The sequence below is a fragment of the Lipotes vexillifer genome, unplaced genomic scaffold (genome assembly GCF_000442215.2).
Source record: "Lipotes vexillifer unplaced genomic scaffold, Lipotes_vexillifer_v1.1 scaffold1, whole genome shotgun sequence".
NCBI classification, from domain to species: domain Eukaryota; kingdom Metazoa; phylum Chordata; class Mammalia; order Artiodactyla; family Lipotidae; genus Lipotes; species Lipotes vexillifer.
This window is the reverse complement of record NW_006779068.1, coordinates 753702-770470: the sequence shown is the minus strand read 5'-3', so window position 1 is coordinate 770470 and position 16769 is coordinate 753702. Positions and strand designations below refer to the sequence as shown.

Below are 16769 nucleotides of genomic sequence, written 5' to 3'. Positions count from 1 at the left end.
TTTTAGATTCCATGTATATGTGTTAGCATATGGTATTTGTTTTTCTCTTTCTGACTTACTTCACTCTGTATGACACTCTAGGTCCATCCACCTCACTACAAATAACTCAATTTCCCTTCTTTTCATGGCTGAGTAATATTCCATTGTATATATGTGCCACATCTTCTTTATCTATTCATCTGTCAGTGGACACTTAGGTTGCTTCCATGTCCTGGCTATTGTAAATAGTGCTGCAATGAAAATTGTGGTACATGACTCTTTTTGAATTATGGTTTTCTCAGGGTATATGCCCAGTAGTGGGATTGCTGGGTCATATGGGAGTTCTATTTTTAGTTTTTTAAGGAACCTCCATACTGTTCTCCATAGTGGCTATATCAATTTACATTCCCACCAACAATGCAAGAGGGTTTGCTTTTCTCCACACCCTCTCCAGCATTTATTGTTTGTAGATTTTTTGATGACGACCATTCTACCTGTGTGAGGTGATACCTCATTGTAGTTTTGATTTATGCTTCTCTAATGATTAGTGAGGTTGAGCATCCTTTAATGTGTTTCTTGGCAATCTGTATATCTTCATTAGAGAAATGTCTATTTAGATCTTCTGCCCATTTTTGGATTGGGTGGTTCGTTTTTTTGATATTGAGCTGCATGAGCTGCTTGTATATTTTGGAGATTAATCCTTTGTCCATTGCTTCATTTGCAGATATTTTCTCCCATTCTGAGGGTTGTCTTCTCATCTTGTTTATGGTTTCCTTTGCTGTGCAAAAGCTTTTAAGTTTCATTAGGTCTCATTTGTTTGTGTTTGTTTTTATTTCCATTTCTTTAAGAGGTGGGTAAAAAAGGCTCTTGCTGTGATTTATGTCAAAGAGTGTTCTTCCTATGCTTTCCACTGAGAGTTTTATAGTGTGTGGCCTTACATTTAGGTCTTTAATCCATTTCGAGTTTATTTTTGTGTGTGGTGTTAGGGAGTGTTCTAATTTCATTCTTTTACATGTACCTGTCCAGTTTTCCCAGCACCACTTATTGAAGAGGCTGTCTTTTCTCCATTGTATACTCTTGCCTCCTTTATCAAAGATAAGGTGACCATATGTGCGTGGGTTTATCTCTGGTCTTTCTATCCTGTTCCATTGATCTATATTTCTGTTTTTGTGCCAGTCCCATACTGTCTTGATTACTCTAGATTTGTAATATACTCTGAAGGCAGGGAGCCTGATTCCTCCAGCTCCATTTTTCGTTCTCAAGATTGCTTTCGCCATTTGGGGTCTTTTGTGTTTCCATACAAATTGTGCCATTTTTTGTTCTAGTTCTGTGAAAAATGCCATTGGTAGTTTGTTAGGGATTGTGTTGAATCTGTAGATTGTTTTGGGTAGAATAGTCATTTTCACAGTGTTGATTTTCCAATCCAAGAACATGGTATATCTCTCCATCTGTTTATATCATCTTTAATTTCTTTCATCAGTGTCTTATAGTTTTCTGCATGCAGGTCTTTTGTCTCCTTAGGTAGGTTTATTCCTAGGTATTTTATTCTTTTTGTTGCAGTGGTAAATGGGAGTGGTTCTTTCATTTCTCTTTCAGATTTTTCATCATTAGTGTATAGAAATGCAAGAGATTTCTGTGCATTAATTTTGTATCCTGCTACTTTACCAAATTCGTTGATTAATTCTAGTAGTTTTCTGGTAGCATCTTTAGAATTCTCTAAGTATAGTATCATGTCATCTGCAAACACTGACAGCTTTACTTCTTCTTTTCTGATTTGGATTCCTTTTATTTCTTTTTCTTCTCTGATTGCTGTGGCTAAAACTTCTAAAAGTATGTTGAATAATAGTGGTGAGAGCGGGCATCCTTGTCTTGTTCCTGATCATAGAGGAAATGGTTTAAGTTTTTCACCATTGAGAACGATGTTGGCTTTAGGTTTGTCATATATGGCCTTTATTACGTTGAGGTAAGTGCTCTCTATGCCTACTTTCTGGAGAGTTTTTATCATAAATGGGTGTTGAATTTTATAAAAAGCTTTTTCTGCATCTATTGAGATTATCATATGGTTTTTATCCTTTAGTTTGTTAATATGGTGTATCACATTGATTGATGTGCGTATATTGAAGAATCCTTGCATTCCTGGGATAAACCCCACTTGATCATGGTGTATGATCCTTTTAGTGTGCTGTTGGATTCTCTTTGCTAGTATTTTGTTGAGGATTTTTGCATCTATGTTCATCAGTGATATTGGTCTGTAGTTTTCTTTTTTTGTGATATTTTTGTCTGGTTTTGGTATCAGGGTGATGGTGGCCTTGTAGAATGAGTTTGGGAGTGTTCCTCCCTCTGCTGTATTTTGGAAGAGTTTGAGAAGGATAGTTGTTAGCTCTTCTCTAAATGTTTCATAGAATTCGCTTGTGAAGCCATCTGGTCCTGGGCTTTTGTTTGTTGGAAGATTTTTAATCACAGTTTCAATTTCAGTGCTTGTGATTGGTCTGTTTATTTTTTCTGTTTCTTCCTGGTTCAGTCTTGGAAGGTTGTGCTTTTCTAAGAATTTGTCCATTTCTTCCGGGTTGTCCATTTTATTGTTATTTAGTTGCTTGTAGTAATCCCTCATTATTCTTTGGATTTCTACAGTGCCAGTTGTTACTTCTCCTTTTTCATTTCTAATTTTGTTGATTTCAGTCTTATCCCTTTTTTTTTGGTGAGTCTGGCTAATGGTTTATCAATTTTGTTTATCTTCTCAAAGAACCAGCTTTTAGTTTTATTGATCTTTGCCATAGTTTTCTTCATTTCTTTTTCATTTATTTCTGATCTGATATTTTTGATTTCTTTCCTTCTGCTAACTTTAGGGTTTTTTTGTTTTTCTTTCTCTAATTGCTTTAGGTGTAAGGTTAGGTTGTTTATTTGAGATTTTTCTTGTTTCTTGAGGTAGGATTGTATTGCTATAAACTTCCCTCTTAGAACTGCTTTTGCTGCATCCTGTAGATTTTGGCTCATCGTGTTTTCACTGTCATTTGTTTCTAGGTATTTTTTGATTTCCTCTTTGATTTCTTCAGTGATCTTGGTTATTTAGTAACGTATTGTTTAGCCTCCATGTGTTTGTATTTTTTACAGTTTTTTTCTTGTAACTGATATCTAGTCTTATAGCGTTGTGGTCGGAAAAGATACTTGATACAATTTCAAGTTTATTAAATTTACCGAGGCTTGATTTGTGACCCAAGATATGATCTATCCTGGAGGATGTTCCATGAGCACTTGAGAAGAAAGTGTATTCTGTTGTTTTTGGATGGAATGTCCTATAAATATCAATTAAGTCCATCTTGTTTAATGTGTCATTTAAAGTTTGTGTTTCCTTATTTATTTTCATTTTGGATGATCTGTCCATTGGTGAAAGTGGGGTGTTAAAGTCCCCTACTATGATTGTGTTACTGTTGATTTCCCCTTTTATGGCTGTTAGTATGTGCCTTATGTACTCCTGTGTTGGGTGCATAAATACTTACAATTGTTATATCTTCTTCTTGGATTGATCCTTGATCATTATGTAGTGTCCTTCTTTGTCTCTTGTGATAGTCTTTAAGTCTGTTTTGTCTGATATGAGAATTGCTACTCCAGCTCTCTTTTGGTTTCCATTTGCATGGAATATCTTTTTCCATCCTCTCACTTTCAGTCTGTATGTGTCCCTAGGTCTGAAGTCAGTCTCTTTTAGACAACATATATATGGGTCTTGTTTTTGTATCCATTCAGCCAGTCTGTGTCTTTTGGTTGGAGCATTTAATCCATTTACATTTAAGGTAATTTTCGATATGTATGTTCCTATTAGCATTTTCTTGTTTTCAGTTTGTGTTTCTAGGTCTTTTCCTTTTCTTGTGTTTCCTGCCTAGAGAAGTTCCTTTACCATTTGTTGTAAAGCTGGTTTGGTGGTGCTGAATGCTCTTAAGTTTTGCTTGTCTGTAAAGGTTTTAATATCTCCATCGAATCTGAATGAGATCCTTGCTAGGTAGAGTAATCTTGGTTGTAGGTTTTTCCCTTTCATCATTTTAAATATGTCCTGCCACTCCCTTCGGGCTTGCAGAGTTTCTGCTGAAAGATTAGCAGTTAACCTTATGGGGGTTCCCTTGTATGTTATTTGTTGCTTTATCCTGCTGCTTTTAATATTTTTTTTTGTATTTGATTTTTGATAGTTTGATTAATAGGTGTCTTGGCGTGTTTCTCCTTGGATTTATCCTGTATGGGACTCTCTGTGCTTCCTGGGCTTGACTATTTCCATTCCCATGTTAGGGAAGTTTTCAACTATATGTCTTCAAATGTTTTCTCAGACTCTTTCTTTTTCTCTTCTTCTTCTGGGACCCCTGTAATATGAATGTTGGTGCGTTTAATGTTGTCCCAGAGGTCTCTGAGACTGTTCTCAATTCTTTTCATTCTTTTTTCTTTATTCTGCTCTGTGGTAGTTATTTCCACTATTTTATCTTCGAGGTCACTTATCTGTTCTTCTGCCTCAGTTATTCTGCTATTGATTCCTTCTAGAGAGTTTTTAATTTCATGTATTGTGTTGTTCATCATTGTGTATTTACTCTTTAGTTCTTCTGGGTTCTTGTTAAATGTTTCCTCCTTTTTGCTCCATTCTATTTCCAAGATTTTAGATTATCTTTACTATCATTACTCTGAATTCTTTTTCAAGTAGACTGCCTATTTCCTGTTCATTTGTTTGGTCTGGTGGGTTTTTACCTTGCTTCTTCATCTCTGCATATTTCTCTGTCTTCTCATTTTGTTTAACTTATTGTGTTTGGCATGTCCTTTTCACAGCCTGCAGGTTCATAGTTTCCATTGTTTTTGGTGTCTGCCCCGAGTGGGTAATGTTGGTTTAGTTGCTTGTGTAGGCTTCCTGGTGTACGGGACTGGTGCCTGTGTTCTGGTGGGTGGGGCTGGATCTTGTCTTTCAGGTGGGCAGGGCTGAGTCCAGTGGTGTGTTTTGGGGTGTCTGTGAACTTACTATGATTTTAGGCAGCCTCTCTACTAATGGGTGGGGTTGTGTTCCTGTCTTGCTAGTTGTTTGGCATGGGGTGTCCAGCACTGGAGCTTGCTGGCCGTTGAGGGGAGCTGGGTCTTAGCATTGAGATGGAGATCGCTTGAAGAGCTCTCGCCAATTGATATTACGTGGGGCCGTGAGGTCTCTCGTAGTCCAACGTCCTGAACTCGGCTCTTCCACCTCAGAGGCTCAGGCCTGACACCAGGCTGGAGCTCAAGACCCTGTCAGCCAAGTAGCTCAGATGAAAAGGGAGAAAAAAAAGAAAGAAAAAAAAGATAAGTAAAATAAAACTATTAAAATAAAAATTCTTTTAATTATTAAAATAAAATAATTTTTAAAAAGAGAGCAACGAAACCAGTATATCTACCAATGATAACAAGCACTAAAAACCATACTACGATAAACATAAAAATCAGAAAGAAGTCAGTTGCAGGCAGCAAACCCCAAGTCCACAGTTGTTCCCAAAGTCCACCTCCTCAATTTTGGGTTGATTTGTTGTCTATTCAGGTATTGCACAGATGCAGGGTACCTCAAGTTGATTGTGGGGATTTAATCCACTGCTCCTGAGGCTGCACGGAGAAATTTCCCTTTCTCTTCTTTGTTCGCACAGCTCCTGGGGTTCAGCTTTGGTTTTGCCCCCACCTCTGCCTGTAGGCTGCCCTCAGGCTTCTGTTCCTGCCCAGACAAGGTGCGATTAAAGCATTGGCTGATTAGGGGCTCTGGCTCATTCATGCCAGGAGGAGGGAGGGGTGCAGTAGTTATAATTGGAATGTGGGGTGAGCCAGCGGTGGCAGAGGCCAGTGTGACATTGCAACAGGTTGAGGCGCACCGTCTGTGTTCTCCCAGGGAAGTTGTCCCTGGATCATGGGACCCTGGTAGTGGTGGGCTGCACAGGCTCCCTGTGGGTATGGATAGTGACCTGCGCTTGCACACAGGATCCTTGGTGGCTGCAGCAGCAGCGTTAGTGTTTCCTGCCCATCTCTGGTGTCTGAGCTGATAGCTGCGGCTCACACCAGTCTCTGGAGCTCATTTAGGTGGTGCTCTGCCTTCTGTGGGCAGACAGGTAAGGAATACCCTCTCCTCGTGCACCCCGAAACAATGGTTTCTTGCCTCTTAGGCAGGTCCACACTTTTTCCCTGACTCCCTCCTGCCTAGCTGTGGCTCATTAGCCCCCTTCAGGCTGTGTTCATGCAGCCAACCCCAGTCCTCTCCCTGGAATCTGAACTGCGAAGCCCAAGCCTCAGCTCCCAGTGCCCACCCACACTGACGGGTGAGCAGACAAGCCTCTCGGGCTGGTGAGTGCCGGTCGGCGCCGATCCTCTGTGCGGGAATCTCTCCGCTTTGCCCTCCGCGCCCCTGTTGCTGTGCTGTCCTCCGTGGCTCCGAAGCTCCCCCCCCCCGACCCCCCATCTCCACCAGTGAGGGGGCTTCCTAGTATGTGGAAACTTTTCTTCCTTCACAGCTCCCTCCCAGAGGTGCAGGTCCTGTCCCTATTCTATTTTCTTTTTCGCGGTATGCAGGCCTCTCACTGTTGTGGCCTCTCCCGTTGCGGAGCACAGGCTCCGGAAGTGCAGGCTCAGCAGCCATGGCTCACAGGCCCAGCCGCTCCACGGCATGTGGGATCTTTCCGGACCGGGGCATGAACCTGTGTCCCCTGCATCGGCAGGTGGACTCTCAACCACTGCGCCACCAGGGAAGCCCACGTTCCTATTCTTTTATCTCTGTTTTTTCTTTTGCCCTACCCAGGTACGTGGGTATTTTCTTGCTTTGGGGGAAGTCTGAGGTCTTCTGCCAGTGTTCAGTAAGTGTTCTGTAGGAGTTGTTCCACATGTAGGTGTATTTTTGATGTATTTTTGGGGAGGAAGGTGATCTCCATGTCTGACTCCTCCTCCATCTTTAGGGTCCCCCTAATTTATTTTTTGGGGGGCCACACCGTGCAACATGCAAGATCTTAGTTCCCTGACCAGAGATTGAACCCAGGCCCCCTGCATTGGGAGTGTGGAGTCTTAACCACTGGACTACCAGGGTAGTCCGAGAAGGATATTTTTCCAAAATTTATAGGAATCCATCATATTTCCCACCTTTATGGGCATGGGCTACTGCAGGGGAACTTGATGAGCAGTTTACTCAACCAAATGGTCATTATCTTCATAGGACAGAGGTTGGCACACTTTTTCTGTAAAGGGCCGCAGAGAAATATTTTCAGTTTTGTCGGCTTCTGTCACAATTACTCAACTCTGCCTTTGTAGAGCAAAAGCAGCCATAGACAATACATAATAAAGAAACAGTCATGACTGTGATTCAGTAAAACTTTATTTACAAAAGCAGGCAGCAGACCAGGCTCAGCCCATGGGTTATAGTTTGCTGACTCTGATCTAGAACCAGTTCAATCCAAAAGGAGAATCCAGGTGACTAAACCAAGATTAAGTTTGAATTCTATAAGCTCCTTTTTGGCCAGGCTGCCACCCAGCTGTACCAACCAGGCTGGCTTGGGGTAACTGTTAGGGAAAAGAAAGATGCATCATGCTCAGGAAATGTCAGAATAGAATTCTAAAATTTCAGAATTGGTCAAGATAACCCTCCACCCCTTTTATCCTGATCATTATCTAGAAGGTGGCCAAGGGGATGTGAACTCTTTCAGTGGATGCTTGCATTTAATTAAGATGTGTGGACCAGGAGAAAGTGAAGGAGGTAGAGTCAGAAATCTCTTTAGTTGACTTTTTAAAAAATCCATTTACCTCTTGTTGGAACCAGCAGCTTGAGGATAATAAGGGATATGAAATGTCCATTGAATACCTTGACTATTGGTCCAGTGTTGAGTGAACCTTTGCAATAAGAGACATCATACTGTCCAACTGAATATGGCCTGAAAGGCCAAAAACATAACACATTTTATGTTATGGCCAGTGTGGCTTGAGTTGGTTGATCAGACTGGAACAGTGACACCATAACCTGAAAATATATCGACAACAGTAAGGCATCAATGGAGGACCCAAGGCAAGTGGTCAAAGGCTCAATATAGTCAGCTTGTCAGGAGTGAGAGGGGACAACACTCTATGTATTGTGGCCTATTTAATTAGAAAACAAACAGGCAAACTTATTTTTTTTAAATTTATTTTATTTATTTATTTTTGGCTGTGTTGGGTCTTCATTGCTGTGTGCGGGCTTTCTCTAGTTGCAGCAAGCAGGGGCTACTCTTCGTTGAGGTGCGGAGGCTTCTCATTGCGGTGGCTTCTCTTGTTGTGGAGCATGGGCTCTAGGCTTATGGGCTTCAGTAGTTGTGGCATGTGGGTTCAGTAGTTGTGGCTCATGGGCCCTAGAGTGCGGGCTCAGTAGTTGTGGCACACGGGCTTAGTTGCTCCGCAGCATGTTGGATCTTCCTGGACCGGGGCTTGAACCCATGTCCCCTGCATTGGCAGGCAGATTCTTAACCACCACACCAGCAGGGAAGCCCAACAGGCAAACTTTTGAAAGGAGGCACAAGACTGGCATGCAGTGGTAGCTTTAACATCAGACACAGATAATCCTTACTTTCCTCGGCCATGATGGTGGATGTGTTGCCATGTTCTGTGTGATGATGGATTCCCAGTAGCAATGACAGGGATCTGGGTGGGGCATACTTAATTAACAGCATGAACCCAGCCCATTCCATTAGGGAATGAGCCATTGCCATGTATATCAGCTATAATTTGTTTCTACAATTCACAGTCCTAAAGAGGACTTGATCTTTAATGTACCAATATGTGGTCTTGCAAATGGCAGACCAGGTGACTAGGCAATTGGCAATAGTCCAAGAGTCAGTAAAAATATAAGCTTTAATCTTAGTAGTATTACCATTATCTAAGGTAGATATTGGCAAACTGCTGTAAGTCTAGACAATGAATATTTTCAGACTTGCAGGCCATACAGTCTCAGCTCTGCCATTATAGTGTGTGAAAGCAGCCATAGACAGTACATAAATGAACAGACATGGCTGTGTTCCAAGGAAACTTTATACACAAAAGCAGATAACAGGCAAGATTTGGCCCATTGGCCATAGTTTTCTGACCCCTGGTCTAAGACAGTGGTAACAGCTTTTATTGTATTTACCCAGAAACTGCCTTTGAGAGGACCCAGATGTTGGACTTAGCAAAGACTTAAAGAAACTACTATAAACATGTTCAAAGAACTAAAGGATACCATACTTACAGAAGTCAAGGGAGAAACAGCTTGGCAGTTCCTCAAAAAGTTAAACATAGAATTACCATATTACCCGGCAATTCCACTCCTAGGTATGTACCCAACAGAATTGAAACTGGGTAATCAAACAAATACTTGTACACAAATGTTCATAGCAACACTGTTCACAACAGCCAAAATGTAGAAGCAACCAAAATGTCCATCACCAATGAATCAATAAACAAAATGAGGTATATCCATACAATGAAATATCATTCAGCCATAAAAAGGAATAAAGTGCTGATACATGAGCATGGATGAACCTCAGAAACATTATGCTAAGTGGAAGAAGCCAGACACAAAAGTTCACATTTATATGAATTAATTTATATGAAATACCTGAAACAGAAAATTCCATAGTGAAAGAAAGCATATTGGTAGTTGCCAGGTACTGGGGAAAAAGAGGAATGGAAATTGACTCCTTAATAAGTGTAAGTTTTCTTCTGGGCTAATGAAAATGTTTTATAAGTATAGAGGTGGTGGTTACACAACATGAATATACAAAATGCCACTGAATTGTACACTTTAAATGATCAATTTTATATTATGCGAATTTCACCTCAATTTCAAAAAAAGGAAAATAAAAGAAGTAAAGAAAGGCATGATGACAATGTCTCATACAGTAGATACAATAGAGAATATTTATATAGAGATAGAAATTATGTATAAAAAAGAACCAAATGGAAATTCTGGAATTGAAAAAGTACAATAACTGAAATTTAAAAATCACTAGAGGGACTCAGTAGTAGATTTGAACTGGCAGAAGAATTATGAATTTGAAGATAAATAATAGTATGCAATCTGAAGTGTGGAAAGAAAATAGGATGAAGAAAATGGAACAGAACCTCACAGAAGTATGGGATAAGCATGTCAACGTACATGTGATGGGAATACCAGAACAAAAGGAGAGAAAGGAGCAGAAAAAAATTCTTGAAGAAATAATAGCTAAAAGCCAGATTTAATGAGAAATATTAATCTATACATCCAGTAAACTCAGTGAATTGAAATTAACTCAATTTGTAGGATAAATACAAAGAGATCTAAACACAAATATCGTAGTAAAAATGCTGAGGCCAAAGACCCGAAGAAAATCCTGTAAGCAGCAAGAGAAAAAATTACTCATGTATAAAGGAAGCCTAATTAGATTAACAGTGGACTTCTTATCAGAAACAATGGAGGCAGAAGGTAATGGGATGGCATATTTAAAGTGCTGAAAGAAAAACCTCAACTAAGAATCCTATAAATAGCAAAACCCAACTTAAAAGTGGGAGCAGGATCTAAACAGATGGTTCTATAAAGGAGATATACAGATGGCTGACAAGCACATGCAAAGATGCTCAACATCATCAGCCAGCAGTGAAATGCAAATCAAAACCACAATGAGGGGCTTCCCTGGTGGCTCAGTGGTTGGCAGTCCTCCTGCCAATGCAGGGGGTGCGGGTTCGTGCCCCGGTCCGGGAGGATCCCACATGCCGTGGAGCAGCTGGGCCTGTGAGCCATGGCCGCTGAGCCTGCGCGTCCGGGGCCTGTACTCCACAATGGAAGAGGCCACAACAGCGAGATGCCCGCATGCCGCAAAAAAAAAAAAAACAAAACCATTTTTAAAAAACCACAATGAGCTATTATTACTTCATCGCCACTGGGATGGCTATATTAAAAAAAGACAGATTAGGGACTTCCCTGGCAGTCCAGCGGTCAAGACTCCACGCTCCCAATGTAGGGGGCCCGGGTTCAGTCCCTGGTCAGGGAACTAGATCCTATGTGCATGCCGCCACTAAGAGTCCGCATACCACAACTAAGAGCCTGCATCCCATGATGAAGATCCTACATGCCACAACTAAGACCTGGTGCAGCCAAAAAAATAAATTAATTAAAAAAAAGATTAAAGAAAAAAGATAACATCAAATATTGAAAAGGATGTTGAGAAATTGTAACCCTCACACACTGATGGTAGGAACATAAAATGGTGCAGCCACTTTGGAAAATAGTTCAGTAGTTCCTCAGATGTTTACACATAGAGTTACCGTATGATCCAACAGTTTCATGTGACCCAGCAACTGAGCTCTTAGATATGTCCCCAAAAGAAATGAAAACGTATGTCCATCCAAAAACTCATACACAAATGTTTATAGCAGCATTATCCATAATAGCCCAAAAGTAGAGACAACCCAAATACCCATAAGCTGATGCATGGATAAACAAAAGGCGGTAAAAAGTAACGAAGTGCTGATACATGTTACAACGTAGATGAACTTGAAAATGCTATGCTAAGTGAAGGAAGCCAGTAATAAAATACCACATATTTTATGATTCCATTTATATGAAATGTGCAGATAGGCTAAATCTAGAGATACAGAAAATAGCACCCTGTCTCAATGTGTCTTCACATGGTAGAAGGGGCTAGGGATTTCTGTGGAGCTTCTGGTAGTTCCCTAGGCTGTGGAAGGTGGGGAGGATTGGCAGGTGACTGCTAATGGGTACAAGATTTCTTTTTAGTGTATTGAAAATCTTCTGGAATTAGGTAATGATGATGGATGCACAACTCTGTGGATTCACTAAAAACCACTATTATATGTTATATCTTAATAAAGCAGTTACTCCCCAAATGATCGTTTTAAAAGTTAAGCTTTTAACTTTTAGAATAAATAACATAACTTTCTGTTGATGGTAGAGCATCTGATTTCAATATCGTAACAGAGTTGAGGATAATGAGAGCTGAGAGAGTCTAAACTCGTTACCCTTCTTATTTCTTGTAGTCCATCCAGTATGAATTACTTAAAATGTGTACACAACCTAAATAATGCATAGTTTTGGAAAACGGGAGTGAAATCCATGGAGATGTGCCACACAGCTCACCCTTCAGGGAAGGACTTTCTGCCCTCCTGTGGGAGGAGGGTGGGCAGATAGCTTCCATTACTGAGCTCCTTCAGAATCTACCTCTGTTGCAGAGCCACCTAGCTTGAGGTCACACTCTTCCAAGAGCAGCCCACATCAATGGCAAGGATATAAAGTCCCAGCCAAAAATAGAATTCCTGTTTAAAAACTAGTATCTCATGCATTTATTATGTGCAGGTGTATGGTTTGAATTTTCACTGTTAATATCCTCAAGATGGATACATAACAGTTAACTATGCTTTGGAATTTGTGAATGCTTATGAGGTCTGCTATGGTCTGAATGTTTTTGTACCTCTAAAATTCATATGTTGCAATCCTACCCCTAAAGGTATGCTGGTAGTAGCTGGGGCCTTTGGGAAGTGTTTAAATCATGAGGGTGGAGCCTTATGAATGGGATTAGTGCCTTTACAAAAGAATCTCCAGAGAAATCCCTAGCCCCTTCCACCATGTGAGGACACATGTAGAAGGTCCCAGCTGTGAATCAGGAAGAGATCCCTTACCCAACCATGCTGGCACTTTGATCTTGGACTTCCAGCATCCAAAACTGTAAACATTAAAGTTCTTTTGTTTTTAAGCTACCTGGTCTATGGTATTTTGTTATTGCAGTTCAACAATATAAAGACAGGGTCCTTAAGAAGAGGAAAACTGAAACCTTCTCTACGAGGTTTGCTTTCACAACACAAAGAATACAGGACTCTCATGCAAAACTACTTGTGCAAAGAAGCGTTAACAGTCAAAATTTATAAAGTATCTAAAGAAAAAAATAGCATGAAAGAGACTCAACAGAAAATAGGAGAATTGACACTTTAAGAACTACAGACAATAGAATTTTGAAAAATATTTTAAAACAAAGATATTGGAAATGTTCAAAAACAAAGGAGCAGTTATCCTTAAGGGAAGGATATAGATAAAATAACAGACAGATTTTTTAAAAATTAAAAGCCCTAAGAAAGAAAAAGGTAGTCATTGAAATAACCACCTAAATTCCTTTGCATGTTTCATAATGGATGATAGACTGGATTTTGACCACATCCTGTCTTAAAATAAGACCTACTAGTTCCCCCCCACCCCCACCCCATTCCATACCTTTTCACAGTTAGCTGAGTCTGGGACCCTGCAGGCACTTTTTTTTTTTTTTAAGTTAACTTCTTTATTGGAGTACAATTGCTTTACAATGGTGTGTTAGTTTCTGCTTTATAACAAAGTGAGTCAGCTATACATATACATATATCCCCATATCTCCTCCCTCTTGCGTCTCCTTCCCACCCTCCGTATCCCACCCCTCTAGGTCGTCAAAAGCACCGAGCTGATCTCCCTGTGCCATGTGACTGCTTCCCACTAGCTATTTTACATTTGGTAGTGTATATATGTCCATGCCACTGTCTCACTTCGTCCCAGCTTACCCTTCCCCCTCCTCGTGTCCTCGAGTCCATTCTCTATATCTGCGTCTTTATTCCTGTCTTGCCCCTAGGTTCTTCAGAACCATTTTTTTTTTAATTCCATATATATGTGTTAGCATACGGTATTTGTTTTTCTCTTTCTGACTTACTTCACTCTGTATGGCAGACAGAGTCCATCCACCTCACTACAAATAACTCAGTTTCGTTTCTTATTATGGCTGCCTGCAGGCACTTTTGAGGTCATCATTACTGCAGGTTGGCCTTATCCTGCTACTTGGAGTACTATTGATAGTAGCTTTTACTTAAATGCTTTAAGTGACAGATTGAACAGATTTGGTTTTAGCCTCTGTTGGTCAAATTAATTAAAATGGCTGACAGACAGAGTGGCATACTTAACATGAATATTTGAATTCAGCCAAGAACATGTTGGGGTAGATTGTTGGGAGAGGCAGTGCTGTGGACCTGCACATTCTTGCTGGGTATACCAAGAATGTGGGGCCTTGATTACCTAGGACATTTCTCAAGGTTGTGTTTGTAGCAAACAGACTTGAGGGATGAAGTATTTTCTCCTTCCAAAAAGAGCAGGCTTGCTTCAGTTTGATATAAAAATGGTGAATTCCCCCAAGCTCAGTGTTCCTCTCCTGTAATACAACCCACTGCAAACATCTATCTGGACCTACCTACATTATATTTGCAGGACTTGGAGGGCATGGGGAACCAACAGAAACATGAAGCTCTGGCTACTGCTCTTGTCATTAGTAATAAAGTCCTTTTTCTCTGACCCAGGGATCTCATGTCTTCTGCTAGCATTCATGAAATAGTAATAAAGCTAACTCATAAACAAGTAAGTAGGGTAAACTCTCAGACTCTGCACAGTTCTTGACAATTGCAAAAATCAATTACAAGAGGGTTTTTAAGTCAAAAAGTGAAAGGTAAAACCATGAATGAATCTTTTCAAGAAGAAAGCATAGGAGACTATTTTCATGAATGTAGAACAGTGAAAGAGTTCATAAACAGGACACAAAAAAAATACTTGCTATAAAGAAAACACATATTGGACCTCATCAAATGTACTTCTCTACAACATAAAACATGATTAAGAGAATGAAAAGGCAAACCACAGAATGGGAGTCTATAATTGCAACATATATAATCAACAGAAGGCTCATGTCTGTAATATAAGAGGAACTCCTACGTACCACTAAGTAAAACAGTCAACCCAAAAGAAAACTGGATATGATACTTGAACAGAAACTCCAAGAGACTATCCAAATGTATCAATACAATAAAGGAATGAAAATGTGCTCAAATTAATAATCTGGGATTGAAATTTAAAGCCACAATGCATTGTTACTATACCCTCACTATACTGGCAAAAATTAAAGAGACTGACAATGCCAAGTGTTGACAAGGATATGGATTCCAGAAACTTTCATTGATTGATGGTAGGATTTTGAATCAGTACAGACACTTTGGAAAACTGTTGGGCATTGAGCTAAACATATGCATACCATATGAGTCAGCAGTTCTACTCCCAGGTATATACTTGATTGAAACATAGGCACATGTGTACCAAGAGACATGTCCCAAAATATTCATATTAATATTCCTAATAGTAAAAAGTGATAAACCACCACACTGTACATCAACAGTCAAATAGATAAATAAATTGTTCGTACAGTGGAATATTATGCAGCAGTGAAAATGGGCATGAACAAACTATAGCTATCTACAACAATGCAGATGAATCTTGCAAAGATGTTAGCAAAAGAAGCGAAAGAAATATGGTGGAGCAATAGTAAAACCAGACTGAATGGTTTTACTGAAGTGAAAAACATCAATATAGATAGAGACATTACTTAAGGGTAAAAGGAATGTTCCACGAGAAGATAAAATGATCATGAATTTGCAACCAACACCGTAGTCTTATAAAGAGGAAAACTCACAATTACAGGGACAATTGTCAAATTTAGTCATGGTAGGAAACTTAATACATGATATTTTATAAGTACAGAAAGAATACTGTATGCTCTTTATGCATATATACTTTAGTATTAGAAGTATAATAAAATCATGGACAGAAACTATTTTTAAAACTTCATGGTAGTAGTTGTTTCTGCAAAGGGAGATAAAGAGAGTCAACCTGAATAGGTGGACAGAGGCTTTAATTTTATCTGAAATGTTATATAATCGATTTAATCTTATTAATATTATTAGTATTAATATCATAATTATATTATTAATTAATAATTATATTATTAATATTATTAATATAATGTTTTGAAATGGATTAAAGACCTAAACATAAGGCCAGATACTATAAAACTCTTAGAGGAAAACATAGGCAGAACATTCGTTGACATAAATCACAACAAGATCTTTTTCGATCCACCTCCTAGATTAATGAAAATAAAAACAAAAATAAATGATTGAGGCCTAATTAAACTTAAAACCTTTTTCACAGCAAAGGAAACCATAAACAAAATGAAAAGACAACCCTCAGAATGGGAGAAGATATTTGCAAACAAAGCAACCGACAAGGGATTAATCTCCAAAATATACAAACAGCTCATGCAGCTCAATATCAAAAAAACCAACCCAATCAAAAAATTGGCAGAAGATCTACATAGACATTTCTCCAAAGAAGACATACAGGTGGCCAAAAAGCACATGAAAAAATGTTCAACATCACTAATTATTAGAGAAATGCAAATCAAAACTACAATGAGGTATCACCTCATACCAGTCAGAATGGCCATCATCAAAAAATCTACAAACAGGGACTTCCCTGGTGGTCCAGTGGTAAAGAATCTGCCTTACAATGCAGGGGACGCGGGTTTGATCACTGGTCAGGGAACCAAGATCCCACATGCCGTGGGGCAACTAAGCCCGCACGCCACAACTACTGAGCTCGCACGCCTCAACTAGAGAGCCCATGTGCTGCAAACTGCAGAGCCCATGTGCTCTGGAACCCGTGCACCACAGCTACAGAGCCCACATGCTCTGGAGCCAGTGTGCCACAACTAGAGAAGAGAAAACCTGCATGCCACAACTAGAGAGAAGCTTGCGCACTGCAACAAAAGATCCTGCATGCCTCAATGAAGATCTTGCACGCTGCAACTAAGACCTGATGCAGCCAAAAATAAATTAAAAAAAAAAAACAACTACAAACAGTAAATGCTGGAGATGGTGTGGAGAAAAGGGAACCCTCCTACACTGTTGGTGGCAATGTAAATTGGTACAATCTCTATGGA

At 39.7% G+C, this 16769-nt stretch overlaps 1 protein-coding gene across 1 annotated transcript in view; it reads left to right on the top strand.

Moving 5' to 3' along the window:
• Positions 1-11282: 11282 nt before the first annotated feature.
• The window catches only part of AMN1 (antagonist of mitotic exit network 1 homolog), a 35030-nt gene continuing 29543 nt past the window's right edge, over positions 11283-16769 (top strand). The window contains exon 1 of the mRNA XM_007452179.1: positions 11283-11293. The gene's annotated coding sequence lies outside the window, so the exon portion shown is untranslated. The remainder of the gene's footprint in view (positions 11294-16769) is intronic.